Source organism: Castanea sativa, chromosome 5, assembly GCF_040712315.1.
Source record: "Castanea sativa cultivar Marrone di Chiusa Pesio chromosome 5, ASM4071231v1".
Taxonomy (NCBI): domain Eukaryota; kingdom Viridiplantae; phylum Streptophyta; class Magnoliopsida; order Fagales; family Fagaceae; genus Castanea; species Castanea sativa.
The window spans coordinates 67147726-67169839 of NC_134017.1; the positions used below are offsets into that span (position 1 = coordinate 67147726).

The 22114-nt window shown below is 35.4% G+C and overlaps 1 pseudogene; it reads left to right on the forward strand.

The window, feature by feature from the left end:
- The first annotated feature begins 4627 nt into the window (after positions 1–4627).
- LOC142636864 (lysM domain receptor-like kinase 3) lies at positions 4628–14820 on the forward strand (annotated as a pseudogene).
- The last annotated feature ends 7294 nt before the right edge of the window (positions 14821–22114 follow it).

The window sequence follows — 22114 nt, forward strand, 5'->3', positions numbered from 1 at the left end:
TACAGCACCCTTGGAATGTAAATAACCTACGAAGGTATTACTATTAATGAAAGGCACTTTTGCCATTTGTTGCTCAATTATCATTATGTAATATTTCGATTTACTTATTTTAAATGTCAAACAGAAACTTGGTCATACATGGTCCTCGGACCACATACCTCGTGAAAATTGATATCTTGTTAGATGTTAAACAAAACCTTAGTTACGTCGGGTCCTCGGATCTTCTACTTTGGAGAAATTAACATTTCAATTCGCTATTCTAAATGTCAAACAGAAACTTGGTCATGCATGATCCTCGGACCATATACCTCGTGGAAATTGATATCTTGTTAGATGTTAAACAGAACCTTAGTTACGTCGGGTCCTCAGACCTTCTACTTTGGGGGAAATTAACATTTCAATTCGCTATTCTAAATGTCAAACAGAAACTTGGTCATGCATGGTCCTCGGACCACATACCTCGTGGAAATTGATATCTTGTTAGATGTTAAACAGAACCTTAGTTACGTCGGGTCCTCGGACCTTCTACTTTGAGAAAATTAACACTTTGTTCCATCATTCTAAGCACCCAATACAAACCATGCCTTGTGGTTACATGACTCGTGGAAATTGACGTACTGATAAACCATGGTAAGTTTGATGGTTTACTTTGTGCCCCTAACTAAATATTAAGTTAAGTCTCAGACTGTGTGTTGTTGTACTTCATATATTACAGTTTCGATGAATGATTTATCTGCTGATGAATAAGATTGATAAAATGAATGTACTTTTATGGGGGGTTGTTGATGTTTGAGGTGTTGTAAAGACTTCACTGTGCATTAAGGTGAAACGAATTAGTATTTTCCTACTGAAGATTGGAAACCAGTTGAATAGCAACCTTTCAAACTTCTCTTTAATCTTTGTCAATAGATACATTGGAAATAAAATTCTGAAATAAAATGGTTAAAATAAAAGTCCTAATACAAAAAACTCATTACATAAGGAAAAAGGGTCCTAATTGGCCTAAGCCTTAAGCCTTGGTGGGGGGGTCCTACTTGGATGTGCTGGCAGCCCCTTTTTCTTTGTTGTCCTCCTCTGTTTGTTTCAGCTCCGCTTCGAATGAGGTCTGGACTTGTTTCCCTTTGTCCTTTGCCACTGGTGGAGGAACATTGGGCCCTGCATCCTTGCTCGGAGGCTTCTCGGCTTCGTCGCCTTGTTCCATCTCTTTGTCAGACACAGCAGGTTCTTTAGGAGTTGAAATGGGTTCTTGAATGATAGATGGATGCGTTGAAGGTGCTGTATCGAGGGTAGGTGCGACAGGAGGAAGCTCTTCGAGCACTTGGATGTCCTGAGGAAGCCAAATGTTCTCAGGTTTCCTCAACTTGGAAGTCGTGGGAATCCCTGCTATGTTCAGGGCTTCTGCCTACACTTGTTGGCAATACTCCCTGCATAACTCTGCCAACTTCTCCGTCAGTCGATCTTTTGTCGCCTCGACCCCTTCATTGTAAGCAGCCTTCTTGGCAGCCTCCATAGTTTCCTTGAGGTTATGAGCCTCTTCCTTCACTTGGGCGAGCTCTTTATTTAAGGTAGAATTTTCTTGCTGAGCTTTAGACAGGTCCTCGTCCCTTTGACGCAGAAGTTTGTGTTGCCCCTCCACCTGAGTTTTGATCGTTTTAAGGCTGGCCTCGGCACCATTTCTCTCTCTCTTCTCCTCTGCCAACTGCTTGGTTAGGTTCTCGTTCTCCGCAAGGGCTTGGCCTAAGGCCTTCTCGGTCTCCAGTCTGACCTCAAGTTCAGCTGTAGCCTTCTTCTGAGAGTCTTCCACCCATTTTTCTATAGCAAAGACTTCTTGTATGGCTTGAATTGAAATGTCGAATAAATGTATTATTATTTATGATTAATTCAAAATGCGTGCGAACGAATTTGTGCTAAAATGTGATTACAGCAATAATATGGAGGTAATTGGAAGACATTCACCAAAGCCAGGTCCCTTTTAAGGGAGAGAAAGAGATGTGGCTGACTCATTTTATCTAGAGCTTCCATATCCTTCGGTAGGAGAAGGGGTTGCTCCAAGGCGTTAGCTAGGTAGTGAGTGTGTCCTTGCTAGAACGCCATAATACTAGATTGGCAGGAAATAGGGGCCCCATCTAGCTTCAACACAGGAGACTAGTTGGCTTATGTACGGCGTACCTCAGCCAGGTCACAGCTTTCCCCTCTCTCTACTAAGGAAGCACGCGACTTACCCTTGCCTGCTTTCTGTTGCTGCTGTTGTTGCTTAAGCTTCTTTTGCCTCCTCGGCCTCGTTCTTCCTCTTCTTCTTAGGCTCCGGGATGGGGATCTTAGGATCAGTGGGAGGAGGGGTGGGTGGTAGAATGGGAGGGGGTTGCGATCTAACCGCGCCCTTCTTGGGAGCCTGTGTACCCCTCCTGGACATTAGCTTTCTAAGGGTAGACATGTTGTCTTCCTCGGAGCTGGAGTCGGGCTATGCTATTACTAAACCTTTTATACCGGAAGTTTCTGCGGGCACCTGTTCTTCGTCCGAAAGGATGACGAGGTGATCCTCTTGAGGTCTCTCAGCTTCTTCAAGGTGAAACTGATCGATTTCCTCGTCGAGTGATTGTTGCGAGGACGCAGGTTCTTCTCGGATGGCTGTTGTTTGGGAATGTACCGAGAGAGGAACTGCTGCGATGGGGCGGGAGTATAGGATGACGGAAGGGTCGTCTGGGAGTTCGTGGACAGAAAGAAATCCTTGTCTCGAAATATCTATCCTTTTGCGTCTTTGGTCTCCTGCGGTGATCGCGTTGCCAATCTCTTGGAAGTCGTCTGATAAAGGATCGTATCCTAATATCAGATGGGCTGCCCTCACTTGCAAGTCTTCGCTAACAAATACTTCGGATCGAAGAACGCGATTGAGGTCTGCGACACTGCAAAGGCTCAGACGAGGCCGTACGTGTTGTTTGTCTACAAAAAACATTCAAATAGACAAGTATAGTTAGGTTAGCAGCGAACATCAACTACAAGGGTAATAATAAACAGTGTAGTCAGAAATCGTGGAGATAATAGGACTAAGTCACAGGTTAGGGAATCTAACTCCTATAGAGTCGCACTTGAGTCTCCCCATTTGACTGGGCAATGAGGACCGTCAGACTAGTTTCCTGAGGCGATAAGATAGTCGTCTTTCATGCCTTTGTTGGATTTGGGAAGACAGGATATGAGCCTAACAATGCTAGATCTGGATTTAAGGTAATACCTTACGTCCTTAAGTTTATGGCATTCGTACATGTAAACGACGTAGTGTCATGTGAGGTTCAGACCCATTTGTTCATTTAGAGTGTCGACACAACCTAAGATTCTAAACACATTTGGTGTGCATAACCTATCGTTACGTAGGTACTTGCTGGTTACGTTTCTCATGGGAAGGGTCATCCCACCCTCTCGGAATGTGATAATGGGGATGATGACTTCTCCCTTTGTTCTAGTGTTACCTATGGCTTCTACAGGGCAATATCTCAAGCCTACGTCTTGGAGAATATGATATTTGACCCGAAAGCCCTCCATACCGGCGTCAGTATCTACTAAACACTTAAATCTACCCATTTGGTGGGGGTGTGAATGTATGTTTGGAGAAGGAAATGGTGTAATCGGTGGCCGAGGACAATAGCCGAGGAGAAGTGAATAGAAAAGATTGAGAACTTACGGGAAATAGTTAGACGATTCTTCACGAGCTTCTTGGGAGGAAAGAGAAAGAGTAATTCTTAGATGTGATTGATTTCTGAAAGGATGGATGGAGATTTGGTTTCCTAGGCGTTTTGTCGCGTGGGAGGTGGCCTCGAATCAGAGTTATCCCGCCCAAAATTTTGAGAAGGAACCTGGGCCGTTAGATGGGAATCTCACCGTTGAACGTGGGGAACAAGATGTAACTCGTAGTCATTAATGCGGATGTTGCGGGTTGCGAAGCGTCAGGGGCAGTTTAAAAGAAGCAAACTGACCCTTACACATGTGACAGTTCGTGGACCATGTAGAGGTTTTGCCGTTGGATCAAAACTCCATTTCTCTCCTCGGATGGAAAGAAAAAGGAAGTTTTTAGGGGCTATTGTGGGGGTAAAATAGATAAAATGTTTGTTTGGGTATTGGGCCTGATTTGGTGGTGTAAGTCTGTCCGAGCAAAGTTTTTGAGACCCACAAGCCAGTGCACACTACGAGAGGTGAAGGAGTCCGAGGAAGAGTACCTCTTCGGACGGGCCCAGTAAAGGTCATGGGACATACCAAGGGATTTAGAGACAGAATTTCGGAAGATCTATTGGGTAAAGGCGTGATCTACGCAGTGGTTAGAAGGAAGAACGTGTGAGAAATATCAGAGGAGAAAAAGCTGCTACCACCGCATTAAAGACCCTGCACCTACCTCCCTGGCCGCATTAATGGAGAAATGACTTCTGAGTAGTGAGGTTTAGCTTTCCAACTAGTATTTGGAGGTTTAAAGAAGGTGCTGGATGGGAAAAGTATCTAGGGAGGAGATTGGTGATACGCGTGGAAGAAAGAAGGAAGAAGAGGATGGATTCAAGAGAAGAAAAAAGATATAAAAGGTAGAGGGGGGCCTATGTTTCTATCTTCAAATGCTTTCCAACCTCTCACAAAACTTTCCAACTCCTCTCTCTCTCTCTCTCTCTCAAATAAAATGATCCTACTTCCAAAGAGAAATCTAGCAATCACACTCTTTTCCTTCCATATTTTTTTCTCTTTAATCCTCAAAACCCAAGCCAAGTGCAGCACTGGTTGTCACCTTGCTATAGCCTCATATTATGTGTGGCAAGGTACAAACCTATCATATATTAGCGATATCTTTAGCCAACAAGTACCTGAAATTCTCAAATACAATCCCAAAGTACTTAACAAAGATAGCATCGATTCTGGTACTCGTCTTAACGTGCCCTTCTCATGTGATTGCTTAAATGGTGACTTTTTGGGCCACACTTTTACTTACATAACCCAATTTGGTGATACCTATGACTCAATTGCTAAATTTCCTTACTCTAACCTCACCAACAAGAATTGGTTGCAAAGAGTGAATAGTTATCAACCAACTCGGATACCGGACTATGTTCCAATCAATGTCACAGTTAATTGCTCATGTGGAGACCGACACGTGTCAAAAGATTATGCATTATTCGCCACGTATCCACTCCGGCCAGGTGAGAATTTGTCCTCTGTGGCGGCGGAGTCTGGGGTCCCGGCCCATTTGCTAGAGTTGTACAACCCGGGGTCCAATTTCAGTGCTGGGAATGGTCTGGTTTTTGTGCCGGCAAAAGGTTAGTAATCAAAGTCACAAGTCATTTTTTTTTATGAACTCAAAGTCACAAGTCATAGTAATAAAACCATGAACACGTCTACAAAACCATGAACTCAAAGTCACAAGTCACAAGTCACAAGTCACAAGTCACAAGTCATTTCTACTACGTGTATGCAGTATGCATGTGTGCGTGTGATTTAAGTTTGAACACGTCTACAAAAACAGAAAACAAAAAAACAAAGGGTTGGCACTAATGAAGGCTTGAATGAACATATAAGTTGATTGGGCTGGTTGGTTGGTTGTGATCAATAAGTTTTGATAAGATAGTAAAACTGTAAAATCTAGATGAGCAACAAGTAAGCTTACGCTCTGTTTGTTTCGATGAAGAATCTTGTTTGAAGTTAGTTTTATATATTTTTTAGTGTTTAATATCATTAAAAAAAAAACGAGTTAAAGTAGAACTATCTTTAATCAATAGTAAAAATATAATTTATTTTTAGAGATTATTTACAATTTAATTTTCCTAAAAAACAAATCTATCTCATAATAAGTTAAATAAAGAAAATTAAGAGATTATTTTCTAACTTATTTAAAATTGTTACCAAACATTAAAAAAAGAAAAAAATAGTTTTATAAAAAATAGTTTTAAAAAAATGACACATTTAAAAGAAAAATATAATTACCAAACAAACAAAGCGTTATAGTAATTTTGTTATTTTCAATAGGAATTTATGTGACTTACGGCCAGCGGAAGATGACACCAGAGTTAGGCAAATGAATCATGAAATCCATTGAGTTTCGTACTATTTTCTTGGCTGGCATTTCGGCTTGTTCAAAAATGACAATCACAAAAGACTAGGACCAGTCTGAGTTGGCCCCGTCAACACGGTATTTACTTTTTACAGTCAGTGCATGCACTGACTGCGTAGTTAGGACCCTCTCTTGACTCTTGAGTCTCTTCTATGGTGAGAAGATATATCATTTTGCTTTTAGCGTATTCCATGCTTAACAGCTTTGATATGGACAAGCACATAACAAAAAATTATTTGATAATTGAATCATACGTATGCTTTGAAAAGATCGTGATTAATTAAGACTTTATTAAAAAATATATATAAAGAATATAAAGAATAAAATAAGAATAGGTGAGAGAGAAATAGCACATAGGGATTATCGTAGCATTTTCTTACAATCTTAAACAGCTACATTCTACCGTTGAGTTTTGTATATTACAATCATTTTAAAATTTTTTTTTTTTTAGATTGATGCAATCTAACGACTCATGAAGAATATATATATGGTTTATTAATATAATACTACGTAGGTTAAACCTTAGGCTTACAACAAAATTGTAATATAAATTAGACTAAATTAATAAGACTAAATTTTTAGTACAATATGGACTAGGATTATACGACATGTTTGGAAACCCTGAACCTATAACTCTAACATTTTAGGGAAAAAGATAAACACAAGAATCCAATGACGTTTATCATTTCCTCATCATTACCTAATTTAGTTTTTGTGTACAAGTTAATGCATGACTAAAGAATTATTGCTTAGTTTGGAGCCAAGTTTCAGCTAATAAAAAATTGATGAAATCCGATGAATATCCAATTTATTAATGACATATTATTGCTCAAATTGTATATTATATATATGCCCTATATGCGGGTTCCACATTATATACTTACTCCTTATTATATACTTAATATTTTAGTTGGTGTTCAAATTTTAGGAGTGTCTTGTTTTGAAAAATCATTTAGTTCGTTCTCAAAAAAAAAAAAAAAAAAAAATCATTTAGTTCTGGCTGAATAGTTTGACATTAATTTTATTGGTAATTTTCATATTTTAAAAGCTTTCCATTATAACAAGTTGCTGGTGACATTTTTGGTTACTATTATATTATTTATCAAAGCCATTGAAATTTTGGAATTAGAAGCCAAAACATTGTGGCGGATTTGTTTTGTTATCAAGTCTTAGCTGTGTCCATGCCTCCTTGGAGAGAGAGAGAATTAGAGAGAAGCATTTTTGATAGAACAAAGTCGCGGCTCTGATTATTACTCTCTAATCCAAAAGAAAAGCAGAATAAGCAACATTTATAGCCCAAAAGACCGAGATCTAATTTAAGTGCTTTCTAACCTTTAGGATGTCAAATGGTCCATCAGACAACTCTCGAAATTTTAAGCCCGAAGATGGAGAAAGCCCAGCCCACCTTGCCTTACGGAAAGGGCTCGTCTTTTTTTTTTTTTTTCCTGGGCGGCTCGTTTTGAGCATCTAAAAGGCAGACGGCAGTACCTCTGAGCATCGAAACGGCAGACGGGAGTGTGCGGTTGAGTGGAGGTTAAGATTTCTTTTATTTTATTTAATAATCCATTAGTTGCCATCGGTGGAAGTGGATTTGAACTTTGGATGTATATGTTAGTAGGACAAGACTTAGATATAGTATTTTAGGTGCTGTTCATTAAATTCTTCTCTTAACATTTAGCCATGTGGCTACTTAATTAAGAAATACATTTCCATCAGAAAAAATTCACATAACAAAATCTTAAGAGGAGAACTAAAGAACAATACCTAAGTACTGTACATAAGTTTTGCTTATGTTAAAAATACTAAAAAATATCAATTCAGCTACAAGACTTTTGCGAGTTTCAATGATTAAGTAAACTTCTTGAAATTTACAATTGACAATATATAAATATATATATATATATATATATATATATATATAAATTTTTTACATCGATAATTGGGGTTATAGGATTTGAATCATGGAAGTCTTTGTTGAAAATATCAAGAGGTGTTAGTTGAGTTACCAAGTTCTTGGCATAAATAATTTATTTTTATTAGTGGTGAGGATAGCATGGCTATTTTCCCGTTGTACTGAATAAATTCTAGTGAAGTGGGGACATTTGGTATAGTTATATGCCTTATTTTTCTTATTTGTGTTCTTCAGAAAAGCTAGTGTAAGATGATGTAATATCTGTGTGGAGTTTGATCTACTGTGTTAGTTATGTTGGAGGTTTGGAGGGTGATAAACAAGGCGGAAATTGGTGTACTTCCAATTATCCGATATATTTCCGATATTTGACAATACACTAGGGGTTTATTTGGAATTCGCTTATTTTGCTGAAATTGAAATTTTTTTGCTGAAAATATTGTAGATAAAGATAAAAATTAACTGAAATAATATAGTGAGACCTATGAATAGTACCAAAAAGTGCAGTGAGGTCCATGAATAATAGCAAAAATAAACTGAATAGTAAAATAAGCTGACTTTTTAAGCTGAAGCCAAATCCACACTAGGTGTGTTTGTTTGCTTTTTATCTTTTGTGTTAGTTTTATTTTAAATAATATAACTTTTAGTTTTTTGAAAATAAGCTGCTTTGAACTTTTTATCTCATATTAGGTAAATAAGCAATTCTCAAATAGACACAAAATATTATAGACTTATAATTGTAATTTTACTTGTCCTATGGCCCAAGTAATAGGGCTGACATATGCATCCCTGTCCTTTTGTAGCTGTCATAAATAATAATAAAACAAAGTCAAATTGTCAACTTTGTGGATGTAGGGTGTTTTTTATTTTTTTTAATTTTTTTTTAATTCAAAAGTTGAGAAGGAGAGATTTGAACTTAAACATTCATTTGGAAGCACTAAAATGTGCTAGTTAAGTTACACGATTCTTAATTATGTGGACATGGTCCTAATTCTGGGTGAACTACGCCAAATTTGGCATTTGTATGTACGGGTATTCCACAGATTTTTTGTTTGTGCATGTATCCCATAGATCTAGGTTAGGTTTGTGCGTTCTAACAATAACACCCTCTAAGGTGGGACATGTGAAATATGCACCACCTTGACACACATAAATGTTGACTTTACAAGCTATGTCACGATTTATAGTTCTATAATTAATGTACCGCACTAGAAATACATTAATTATTTCCAAATAACTGAGTATTTTTGTTTATAAGAAGTGCACGTATTAGTTAAATGACTTAAATCCTTTTGGGGATACTGCTGAGTTACTTTGTTGTGCATTAGAACATGTAGGATAAAAACTTAGGTTGAACAATCTGCTCCAATTGTATAACATATATTAGTAGCTATATGGTCTTTGGTCTTCAAAGCATCTCACTTATTCATAGTAGAAACATTGCTAGCAATCATTCTGAAGCTTTGGCTTATTTTTATTTCGCAGATGAATACGGAAACTATCCACCACTAAAGTAAGTTATATCATCTTGGCATGCTCTCAAATTGAGACGAATTTTATATTGTTGCTTTAAGCTTCAAACATCTTCAAGTTTACTAACAATCACAAACCTTTTTTTTTTTCCCCTGTTTTTTGCAGCACAGGTGATTGAGTCTTCTCTGAAAATTTCTTTAATGTTGATTATCTGTCCTTACTTTTGCTGTATGGGATTGAACATGATAGGCAGAGATGGGCCTTGATGTTATTTCTGATAAACTACATCCCAAAAGCTTAAGCTAGAGACAGGGTTTGAGTTCAGAATTACTTGTTCTGATATCATCATAAACTACTATTTATCCCAAAAGCTCTAATAGGAAAGTGTGGATTTAATCACTTTAACTATTATTCCAAAATTTTCAACCTTACATTGCGGTGGTATTCTAAGCAGGTATTTCAAGTGGAGCCATTGCAGGCATATTTATAGCAGCAGTGGCTGGTGCTTCAATTTTGGCTTTTAGTTTGTATTTGGGGATTTATAGAAGGAAAAAGAAGGTTGTGGAAGCATCAACTCTCCCTGCAGTATCCCAAGACCAGTATGTTCGACATAGACATGGTAATACTTCTGCTTTGATGAACTATCTCATCGATTGTATTTATTTTTAGAAAGAAAATTTAAAATGATCATGGTTAGTGTCACCCATTTCTATATTAGATGATAAGAGTTAAATGTCATGAGTGTTTTAGACAAGTAAGTGATAACAGCAAATTAATTTACTGTCATGAGTTGCAAAACATATTTTTGGAACACGCTCTGTCTGTACATTTTTCCATGCTTTGATATTCATCCATCATATATATTTTATATCTCGACTTTTGAGAATCCTGAATTTGGAAGAACAGATGCTTCTTAAGCAGGATCATTGGACACATAAAGAATTTAATCAGTTATGTAAGAGAGTTTACACCTTCATTTTATAGCACATTGGATGTGTTGAAGCTTAGTCTTGGGAATTGCCTCAATGCATGAAACATACACCCCATTAACCATATGCATCCAACCACAATTGTGTTTCTAATAAATCCTGATAATGAGGCATGCCTCAAGATGTTGACGCTGAATGCCTTCAAAAGCAGAGCCAAACTTCAAAGCTAGGTATCCCTTGGTGCCTATTGCTTTATTGCCTTCTAGTTTTTTGGCCACCACCTCTTGCCTAGGCCTTAATGGCCATGATTATAGTTTAGTTACATCAAGGCTCATTTGACAGCCCTACTAGCTCATCTGTCATTGAGTCAAACTTTTTTAGGTTCCAATAGGAAAGCATATAAAGATTGCAAAAGGGTCTTTCACCAGTATCATTATTAGCATTGCTTGATCATGGTTCTCTCACATTTGGACAAAATTTAGAATCATATATAGTGAGTTCTTTCTTGCAGTGACATAGATTTTGTACACTATTAGATGTCAAATTTTAATTATTGACATTTTAGTAATTGATATGTCCTTATCCCATGAAATAGTTTCTGGAAGTATCCCGGAGAAAGCTTCAGAATCAGCTGCTTTTGCTGGTGCTCCTTCGCAGGGGCTCACAGGTATTACTGTGGACAAATCAGTTGAGTTCTCATATGAAGAGCTTGCAAAAGCTACTAAAGGCTTCAGCCAGGATAATAAGATTGGGCAAGGTGGCTTTGGATCCGTTTACTATGCAAAACTAAGAGGAGAGGTTTGTTCAATCTTACATTCTTGTCTTGCTTTCATATTTCAGAAACTAAGTCCTATATACATTCAAAGCTTCAAACCATGATATAACATGAGCCCTATAAAGGTCCACAAACATCTCTGACGCTGTAAAAAATCTCTTGGCATTTTGGAGTAGACATCCATATTGTTAGAACTTAAGAATCAAGTCATATAAATTCAATACATTGTATGTCATAATAGTCCTCTTCAAGGATTCAAAAACCATGTAAGTTTTTCACACTTGCTCTAATATCATGATAAGCTACTACTTATCCCAAACGCTTAAGCTATAAGGAAATGGTGAATTTAATATTTAACCATTATTCTAAAGATTCTTTCCTCCTATTATCATGCAGAAAGCTGCAATTAAGAAGATGGATATGCAAGCATCAAAAGAATTTAAAACTGAACTGAAGGTTTTAACTCATGTTCATCACTTGAACCTGGTAATATTCTTTCCCTGTAATTTTATTAATCACTTCAATTTCTTTTTGCAGATTTAACATGATCAAAGTCAAAATAAATCTGACTACTAACTGAGGTTTCATGCCAACTTGGTTAGAGAATTTAGAGCAGATTATACATTAGAAAACTCGGTCAGAATCATCTTCATCCGTTGCTGATGGATTATGTACCTTGAGCAATCATATGGTAGCTAGTTACTTATGATTCATATTCTAAGTTAATGCATATAACAAGCATAAGTTCTTGGCTTACTTTATTATTTGAACTTCATTGACATAATGCTCATTGATATGACACTTTTATGAGGAGAAAAGCTAGCTTTAAACTTGGGATATAGATAACTATTAAAAACTTCTTGTGAAACAGGAATTTTAGTCAAACCTGTATATCTTTCTGTGATTGCTTAGTTAATATCAAATTGCCTATTTTGCCAAATACCAGTTGCATTGTTCAATTATCTTAAGGTGATTGTTTGGTTCTCTGTTAAAACTTCATGCAGGTTCGCTTAATAGGATATTGTGTTGAAGGCTCCTTATTCCTGGTTTATGAGTATATCGAGAATGGCAACTTAAGTCAACATCTGCGCGGCTCAGGTGAGAATTGTAATGCATCTACTTACTGAAGTGAACATCTCATTCTATCAATGTTTCTTCATGGCTGTATATTGTATTCTGGTTTTCAGGGAGGGATCCATTGCCATGGCAAACTAGAGTGAAAATTGCATTGGATTCAGCTAGAGGACTTGAATACATCCATGAGCATACTGTTCCAGTCTACATCCACCGTGATATTAAATCGGCAAATATACTAATAGACAAGAACTTCAGGGGAAAGGTAGTGAGAATGCTTGTTTTGATGTAGTAGACACTGAAATCACTTTTTTTTTTTTTTTTTGTTTTAATGGTGTCACTGAAGTAACTTTCACTATTTCAAAATTTACTCTTTTTGGTACAGGTTGCAGATTTTGGGCTAACAAAATTGACTGAATATGGAAGTACTTCGCTGCCCACACGTCTTGTGGGTACATTCGGATACATGCCTCCAGAGTAAGAATTTACTTTTTTCTTTTTCTTTATTTTTTTTAACTTTTCATTATTTATTTGTTTACTCTTTTGAAACAGCAATTGTGAATTTTCACATTAGAAAATGGTGTAATTAGTCTTACATATTCATGAACAAAAAAGAATTATACTGAGCCCCTGGTGCATTTGCTGCGCTTACATGCTTGTACCTTCCTTTTGCTAATTTTGTAGACAAGATAGGTAGCTTTTGCTTAGCAGTGTTTAGCTGCAAGGATAGCTTTGTTCTTCATTATCTGAATCATACAAAGAATAAAGAGCAGTATCTATAAACACAATCCTTTAAGTTTAAATTGGAAAAAGAAAATCAATTAGTTTTCTCCTCCTCCACGGACGAGCTTAAATTGTGGACATTATATTTGGGTATATGCCATGATACCACTAATAGGAAATATATTTCAAATTTCTCCCTTCTATATAATATCTAAAAGCCAACTCAAGTCACCCCCTACCCATTTTTTATTCATAAAAAAATATCTAAAAACTGAAACATAGTATTGATTGTTGTATGGATCCTTCTGAACAACATCAACCTAGCATTTCAGTCCATTCAGTTCATTTAGATCCATTTTCATCAACTTGGGTTCATTTGGTCCATTTCAGTATATTCGGTCCAGTTCAGTCCAAATCAGTTCACTTCAGACTATTTGGTCTATTCAGTCCATTTTTTTCCCATCGGTCCACTTTAGTCCAATTCAGTCTATTTCAATTACCTTATGTCTATTTCGGTGCACTTTTGGTCTTTTTTGGACTAATTGGGCCTTAAATTGATTATTTTCATAGATTTCCTTATTCAATTTTGGGCTCAAATTTTTTTTTTTACTTAATTTTTGGGTTGAAAAGCATGAATTTTTATTCTATTAGGCCAAACTCTTTAGTTTTAGGCAAAAACATACAAAGAAAGTAGGTATTAGAAATTAGAGATATAGGCTCTAAAAAGTAATAAAAATGATAAATATTTAAGAGATTACCTTAAAATTCAATTTTTAATAATATAGGCATTATACTTATATTTGGAAAGAAAAATAAAAGCTAAAATAGAAAATACTTTTAAATAACACATATACTATTTAGCCTAAAAATTTACATTGCCTTCTTATAAAATAATTATATTACATTTTCCAACGTAGCGTGGGTTTGTGACTTGTACAAAGAATAGTTGAACTGAATGCAGCATTTTGCGTGCAGATATGCTCAATGTGGTGATGTTTCCACAAAGATAGATGTATATGCTTTTGGAGTTGTCCTCTATGAACTAATATCTGGCAAGGAAGCTATTGTCAAGACAAATGAATATGTTCCTAAATCAATTGGACTTGTTGCTTTGGTTGTTTACTCTGCCCTTCCTCTTCTTACTATTTATTTAGTTTGAGAATCGCTTAAATGAGAATTTACCCTAATTTTCTCTATTGATATGATTCAGTTTGAAGATGTTCTTAGCCAGTCTGATTCAGAAGATCTTCGTAAACTTGTGGACCCTAGACTTGGTGATAATTGCCCATTTGACTCAGTCCAGAAGGTGATTTCTCATTCACAATAAACATGCAAATTATGGACTATCAAACTTATTTCTAAAAAGCTATTATGGCTGATTTGGTTGCAGCTTATCCAGCTTGCCAAAGCTTGCACACAAGAAACTCCTCAACTAAGGCCAAGCATGAGGTCTATAGTGGTTGCACTAATGACACTTTCATCTTCAACTGAGGATTGGGATGTTGGTTCTTTCTATGAAAACCATGCTCTAGTCCATCTAATGACAGGAAGATAACCATGAAGACTCATGCTTATTAGTGATGCCCTTGATAAATGATAAGTGACCTCATGAAGAGAAAGTCCTAATTAACAATTGTTTTGGATATGTCCATCCTCGGTAATTATCTGTCAATAAGTACCATAGGTGATTTGAGGGAAGGTGGAAGAAATGTAGATATTGTGTAGTAGTTTATGTCAATTTGTCTTCAGTTTTTCAAGATTTTTCTGTGCCACCATTAACTGCTAGTTTTTTACCTGTTGTTTATATATCTTTGCTCGGCATATTAATTCATGTTAAGGCATAGAGATGTTCCAACTTCTACTTGAACTTGTTCCTCTATTTCTTTTTTTGGTGATATGGAGATTAAATTAAATTGGAATAAATTAATTACAACACCGTCTAGAGTAACTAACACCCCATGTATCAACCAACAATTATGGCATACAATAACATTAAAAGGGTGCAGATACAACACAAAAGGGGTCCAATTACTTCCTGCCTTTAAGCCAAAAGATTTGTGCAATGGTTTCCTTCTCATGTGCAAGCTGGAGTTGTACAGCCTCAGCTTGTTCCATTCTTCCTGCTTGCTTAAGTCATGCATCCGGGCCATGGTTTCATTGGGAAATTAGTATTACTTTGGAGGAAACCAACAGGGAGATGCCGTTGAAGGAAATGTGTGATCGGCCACATATAAAATTTGAAAAAAATTTACCTCCAATTCCCCATATGACAGTTGAAAAGACCATCCAGATGTACTTTTAATCACAATTTTTTAATGAATCATGTGATTTTTTAAAATAATAAACGTGTATGGTTTCATAGATCGAAGAAAATTCCTCGAAACTAGTTTGAAGGAAAGTTTTGTCCATAAAATTTAGAGGCATCCCATTTAATATAACACTGGACTTTGATGTCTATGTGTCAACTGGTATGGATTAAGCATGCCATGCTATAACAAAAGTCTAGCCGGAAATCTCATACACAACAACATGAAAGAAAAACTTTAAAATTTTTGATTTTGTTGCCAAAAAATTGAAATATATTGTTCGTTTCATTGAGTCATGTTGGGTCAGATGGTCGCTGGAATGACCTCGGCCCAGCAAGGGCCCTTACGGCCTAAAGGTCAAGAGAATACCTAAATTGTAGTTCGAGCACTATCCAAGCACAAGAGATAATGCCTTGGGGAAATCCGCCTGCCAAACAAACAAAACTTAGCGTCAGGAACAAGTTACAAGGAAGTCACCTTGATAGCAGAAAGGCAGGCCCTCCCTTTTAACATGCCACCCGATGCATGGGAATAATAGCTTAGACAGAAGAAGCCACTTATACCTTTGGGGTGGAGGGACCTAAGACCATTCCTGTAATGGCCTAGCCCAATACACACATAAAAAAGAAAAAATAAATAAAAAGAAAAAAGGAAAGTGGTTAGATGTTTGAGACCACGTGACCCCCACCTACCCCATTTGCTCCCCACCACTCATTTTCAAAATATCCTCACTCTCTTTGGTCGGCCTCATCCCTTTACTTTCTTTTTCTTTTTCTTTTTCTCCCAAAACACAACAAACACTCCTCTCAAACTCCCTTACCCTCCTACCGGGTTCCACTCCATACCACCATTTCCACCATTATTTTTCTGGCAAGAACACCGGAAAATCCTTAAGAATCTCTAAGCACCTTCACATCTTTTATTTGAGGTAAAAGTTTCTAATCTTTTTGGTGGGTTTATATGCTTTTGCTTGAGGTTATTTTAATCTAAGTTTTGATAATGACACCCATGTAATTTATGAGCTTTGGAATTGATATTCATGTGTTTATATGTATGGGTTTTGTATTGGTGGAATTATTTGATGAGTGAGTTTATGATTTGTACTAATGGTGGTTATCTAAGTGGTGAAGATTTGGGGTTTTAGCTTTTTTTTTGGTTGTTGTTGTTGAGAAACACACACACACACACATAGGGAAAGAGGGATGAGATAAGGAAATATACTCACACGCCAACACCAAAACTGCATGCTGGCAGTTAATGTCGCGGAGCAAATGATAAACCCCTTTTTAATATCACACCTTACTGATATGGGGTTTTGACTTTTTAATGAGAAATAAATGGTGAATTTTTGGCAGTTATTGATTATTTGGGGTTAGTTAAAGAATTGAATTTTTAGTCTTGGAGGATATTGTGATTTTTGGTATCATGGGTCTCTTGTTGATGAGGTGTAAATCTTGTGGGAACCACATATAAAGTGTTGAGGTTTTGATGTTAAGGAAAATATCTTGAATGATTTATATAAATTAGAGTCTATGCCTTGTAAATTAAATTGTTGAGAAACTTTGGAAGTAGAATATATTATTTGTGAGGTTAAATACTTAGGCTTGCCTAATTAATTGCTTAGTTATCAATCTCTAATTCATAGCTAGACACAATGTCAAGCTTTATGCTTATCATGATAAGATTGCTTGGTATTGTTTAGGTTCTAGCTAATCTCCTTTGGGGATTGGAGAATTAAGCTTTTTGCGGGTTGCAAGGTAAGTAGCTTTTTAATGGGATTTTTGGAAAATAATCATGTTGCATAAATGTTATGGGTTAAATACATTTTGGAAAATAATTAATGAAACTATGTTTCCTAAAAAGAGTTGTGTTGTGACCGTACTATACATGATTCTATATATATATATATATATATATATATATATAAAATGCATCATGTTTAATATTTGCATTTGGGAAAATGCATGAATATTTGGCATGGAAAAGAAAAGTATCCTTGAATTCATTTGATAGTGGATTTCATGGATTTATAGTATTATTTGGAAATACTAAAGATGTTTTGTCTTAAATTGTATTATTTTGGGAAAATGATGCAAAATATTTTTGATAAGAAATGGTTTTGAGGACTTTGAGAATATTGTGGATATTTGATTATTGATATATCTTATGAAACTACTTGGAAGTAAACTATGTATTTGAATACATTTAACTTGTGAGCTTTTGATGTGGGTTTGCCCTTGTGCTATGATGTTGGTGATTACCCTGTCTTTGTGACGTGTGATTACCCCATCTTCGTGATGACAAGCCAGGTTGAAGGCTCCCACTTTGCATGACACGGGTAAATCCTTGAGTGTGTGGGTGAAACTGCTATCCATATGACCAAAAGACCACATGCAAAAGGGGAACTGTGTGACACGTCATTCCCTGCTGCCCATAGGGAGAAAAGGTAAATCCTTGAGTGTGTGGTTGAGGCTAGGTAGGGCCAAGAGACACTACAAAAAAAGAGTCTACTAGCGAGGATCAAATGCCCTCGCAAAAATTCAAATATCGTCGCAAAAGGTTATTAGCGAGGGCATATGGCCCTCGAAGGCCGTCGTATTTGCTCTTTTTGCTAAAAGAGATTTTGCGACCATACCTTCGCAAATAGATAATTTACGAGGGCAATCCACCGTCGTTATTGAACAAATCCGCCCTCACAAATATATTTCCAAACAACGAGAAAAGTTGACGACTTATTTTTAGCGAGGGGAAGCAGTCGTCATTAACAACTATTTGTGAGAACCTTCATACCCTCGCAATTAATTATTTGCGAATTTCAAATTGATGACATACTTTTTAGAGACGAATAGTTTCGTCGTTAAAATTTATTTTTGAGGGCTTTTAACCTCTCGCAATTAGTTAGAAATAATAATGACGACGTTAAGCTATCACTTAAAACATTTTTGCAAGGGGTTAAGTTGCATTGCTATTCTATAAATTACAAGGGACTTTGTCGTCACTATGAAGTTATTTATGACCAAATTTTTATGTCATTAGTGATAATATTTTATATATTTTATTATTTATTTATTTTTAAGTTATTTTATATCATTTTTGTTTAATTATCCTGTTACAATAGTACAATGATTACTAAAAATTGATCCATCAAAACATATAAATTCTTATAAATTCAAACTTTAAAATATAGAATATACAAAGAAATCCTGAAATTAAATCATGACGTAAAAATATTGTTTTAAACTTAAACAACTAGAATTATGAAAAAATCTATATTAGTTTTCCTCTATGTCACCCTCCTAGTTGTTTTCGACCTCCATGTTATTGTTTGAATTGTCCTCTTCATCTCTGCTAGTCCTTAAAAAAAAACATTAAACATGAGTTAAAATAATGGTTAGGAGCGGACGCCATATGTTGAAACTCTCTAAAAAAAATTAAATATAAATTAAAATAATATAACAATTGTGAAAAATGTAAATCACAAATAATGGTTAGAGAGAGTGCAAAAGAGATAGAGAGAATTTATGACACATATTTCATTTTTACTCACCTCTCATTCTTCATCCATCCATTTATTTACCATCTTTTTCCAAAACGGTGTAGGAATGAAGAAATGACCATTCTTGCAACAATCTTCTTTCTTTGTGAACTTCTTAAAAATAGGATTTTTAATGTGAAACATCCAATCAAAATAGTGGTGTTTCACATATTCCACAAATGCCTTCTTCACTTCCTTGTCTAGTTGATTATGCTTAAAATGTTGAGATATATAGCAAGCATACAGAGTTTCAAGCTCAGATCTTGGGTATTCAGTAAAAGTCGTCCAAGCTCCATTCAATTTTTGGTGAAAAAGATTAGTAATCTCTTGAGCAGCTTTTGGTGTGATGATTTTGGCTTTACTTTTACCTTCCCTTGCCATGTCTACCTTTTTTTTTTTATAAGCCCTGCCACGTCTACCTACTATTAGTTAGTATTAATATGATGAAAGTATAATATAAATATGTATATTTCCAATACAAATGTGTTAAAGACATGATCCACTAATAAAATATGATAGACCTCATCCCAAATCCAACGATACTTGTTGCTACAATCAACACACAAATAATTGGTTTTTATATCTTTATTTATTGAATATTTAAATGCATACTCTTAATTCTCATAAAAAGAAAAGAAATGCATACTCAAGAAAATTTTTCAACCCCATTAATATACTCTATGCACAATCTAGTAGAATGATGCATCCAAAAAGAATTGATTTTATCTCCTTGATATTTTTACATAACTCTGACATCTGATGAGAAATGCAATGTTGAAAAGCAAAGTAAATCATAAACACTAGCAAAAACAAAGTGCACTAAATAGGCCAAGATTCCAAAACTCTTGTTATCATATGTATTTATCTTCAAGCACATTGATTACCATACTACCATTAATATAATCCAAAGTCTAGCATGCATCGATCCCTATTTCGATTATCGAACCTAATTTAAATGATGATTTATGAAAAGTTTTCTTATATACTACTTCTACAAACCATGCATTAATGCGTCCATAATCACCAACATGAATCAATGGAAACCATGGCTGACATATACTACATTTAAGCTTAGATTCAAACAATAATGAGAAATTCAAATTCATGTTAATTTGAATTTCTCATTAGAGATTCATTTCCATGATTTTTGCAAACAATTAAAACACAAAAAAAAAAAAAATTACCAAAGCATCTGAGGCATCTATATGTATTAACAATATCTCAGAAAGGCTTTTGATTCTTTTAGTTAGTAAGCTAAAATTTTCTCAACTTCACAAGCATAGAATGAAATTCCGCTCATCAGCTACAATCAGAAGCCCAATCACTGAGCCAAATTTTCACTATTTAGCTTAATTTCAACAAAAAGAAATCACAAAGCAACAAAAATTGAACAAAGATTTTCTATTTCCATGAATAAAAAGAGTTCAACAAGAAAATACTGTCATCAAGCTTACGTTTTCCAGGAAATATTTTGCCCCTGTATTTGAAAGCTTATTAAAAAATCCTATAACTATATACAAAACCCATTAAAAATAAAATATAAACCATAAATTAGATATTGAAAAAAAAAAAAAAACTCACTCTAGCCTTGCCAAAATGATCCATAACCTCACATAAGAATATTAAATGAAAATACTCACTCTACCCTAGAAGTCTTTGATCCTTTCAAATTCAGTCTTTTATGAGGCTAAATCGCTTTAAACACCCCTGAAATTGCAAGAAAATAACCCAAAAAACAAAGATTAGAATCACCAAATAAGTTGATCGGTGAACTAAAAAAACCAAAAAAAAATTAGGGATTAGGGTTTACCAATTCAAATTTAGTCCTTTATGAGGCTAAATCGCTTAAAATACCCCTGAAATTGCAAGAAAATAACCCAAAAAACAAAGATTAGAATCACCAAATAAGTTGATCGGTGAACTAAAAAACCAAAAAGAAAAATTAGGGATTAGGGTTTACCAAAGAAAGAGCTACATAGCTCTGCGGCGGAGAAGTGAGAGGAGAGAGAGACTGATTGGCTTAGGAAGTGTAAGACTGTGAGAAGAATTTTTTATTTTTTTTAGAGGGTGAGAGAGAGTGAGACCATGACTGTGAGAGTGAATTCTGAGATGAGGGAGAGGAGAGGCGGAGTAAAAGGGAAAAATACAGAGTAAAAGAGGTGGGCGGGATATGAGAATAAGAGGGAAAAATACTGTTTGTTGGGCAGGATTAGGCTGTGTGTATTTTAGAATTGGAAAAATACAGAGTATAAGAGTTGGGAAAAATATTGCACAGTAATAATAACCTACACGGCTTCGTTTCACTTGAAAAGGAGACTGAGAGTTGTGTAAAAAAAGAACTCTAAAATGACACAATCTTTTCAATTTAGATATTATATTACACCTATATTATAATGGCCAAATTACCAAACGTGAAATGACATAAAAAAAAAAAAAAACTGAAATGACATAAACTTAGTTATTCAGCTGAAGAAAAAAAAAAATGAAATGGTCTTGAACACGCTAACCTGTCCTTCCTAAAACAAATAGAAAAATCCAAATCTATTCACTAACTCCGTAAGTCTGTAACCCATGTTCCAATATATATATATATATATACACATATAAGGTCGGTCGGTTTTTTCTTCGGTGTGCAAATCTTGCAGCCGATCATTGGACCGGCCAACTTCGGTAACGAAAAACGCCTGCTGACACCGTGCTAGGAGGATTCGGTGGAGCCTTCAGTGGGTAAGCTCAGCGCGGCTCTTGTCGGTTCCGTTGGCGTCGGTGTAGTCCTGAACAGGCCTAATACCATAGTAGCTTTAAGTTTCATCAACTATCCTCCTCAACATTTTAATAATATTTTATATTAGATTTCAAATTGATAACAATGGTTTACTATTTGGTATGGTTAGTGATTTAAGTAAAAATCAATATTTAATCCGTAAATCAACTTTGACATTGTTATGTACTTATATACTTGCTTATCTATTATGTTTGCTATTGATTTAATTTTTTTTTTAATTTATCATATGAAAAATACATTTGAAATATGGATCTTTATATTTATTTAGGGATTATTTTAGTCAAATTTTGTATTTATATTAATTTAATATATTAATTTAATATATTAATTTATATTTAAATTAATTTATATTTAATCAATCAAAAAAATTATATTTAAATAATTATTAAATTAATTATGACGTCATCACGTTTCGACCTCGATTTGACCACGGTCCGACGTTAAAAACCTTGAACATCTCCCTTTTACGATTCATTGAACGGTTTGGGTTTGAAAACCATGATCTCCACTAGACTAGCCAATCATATCT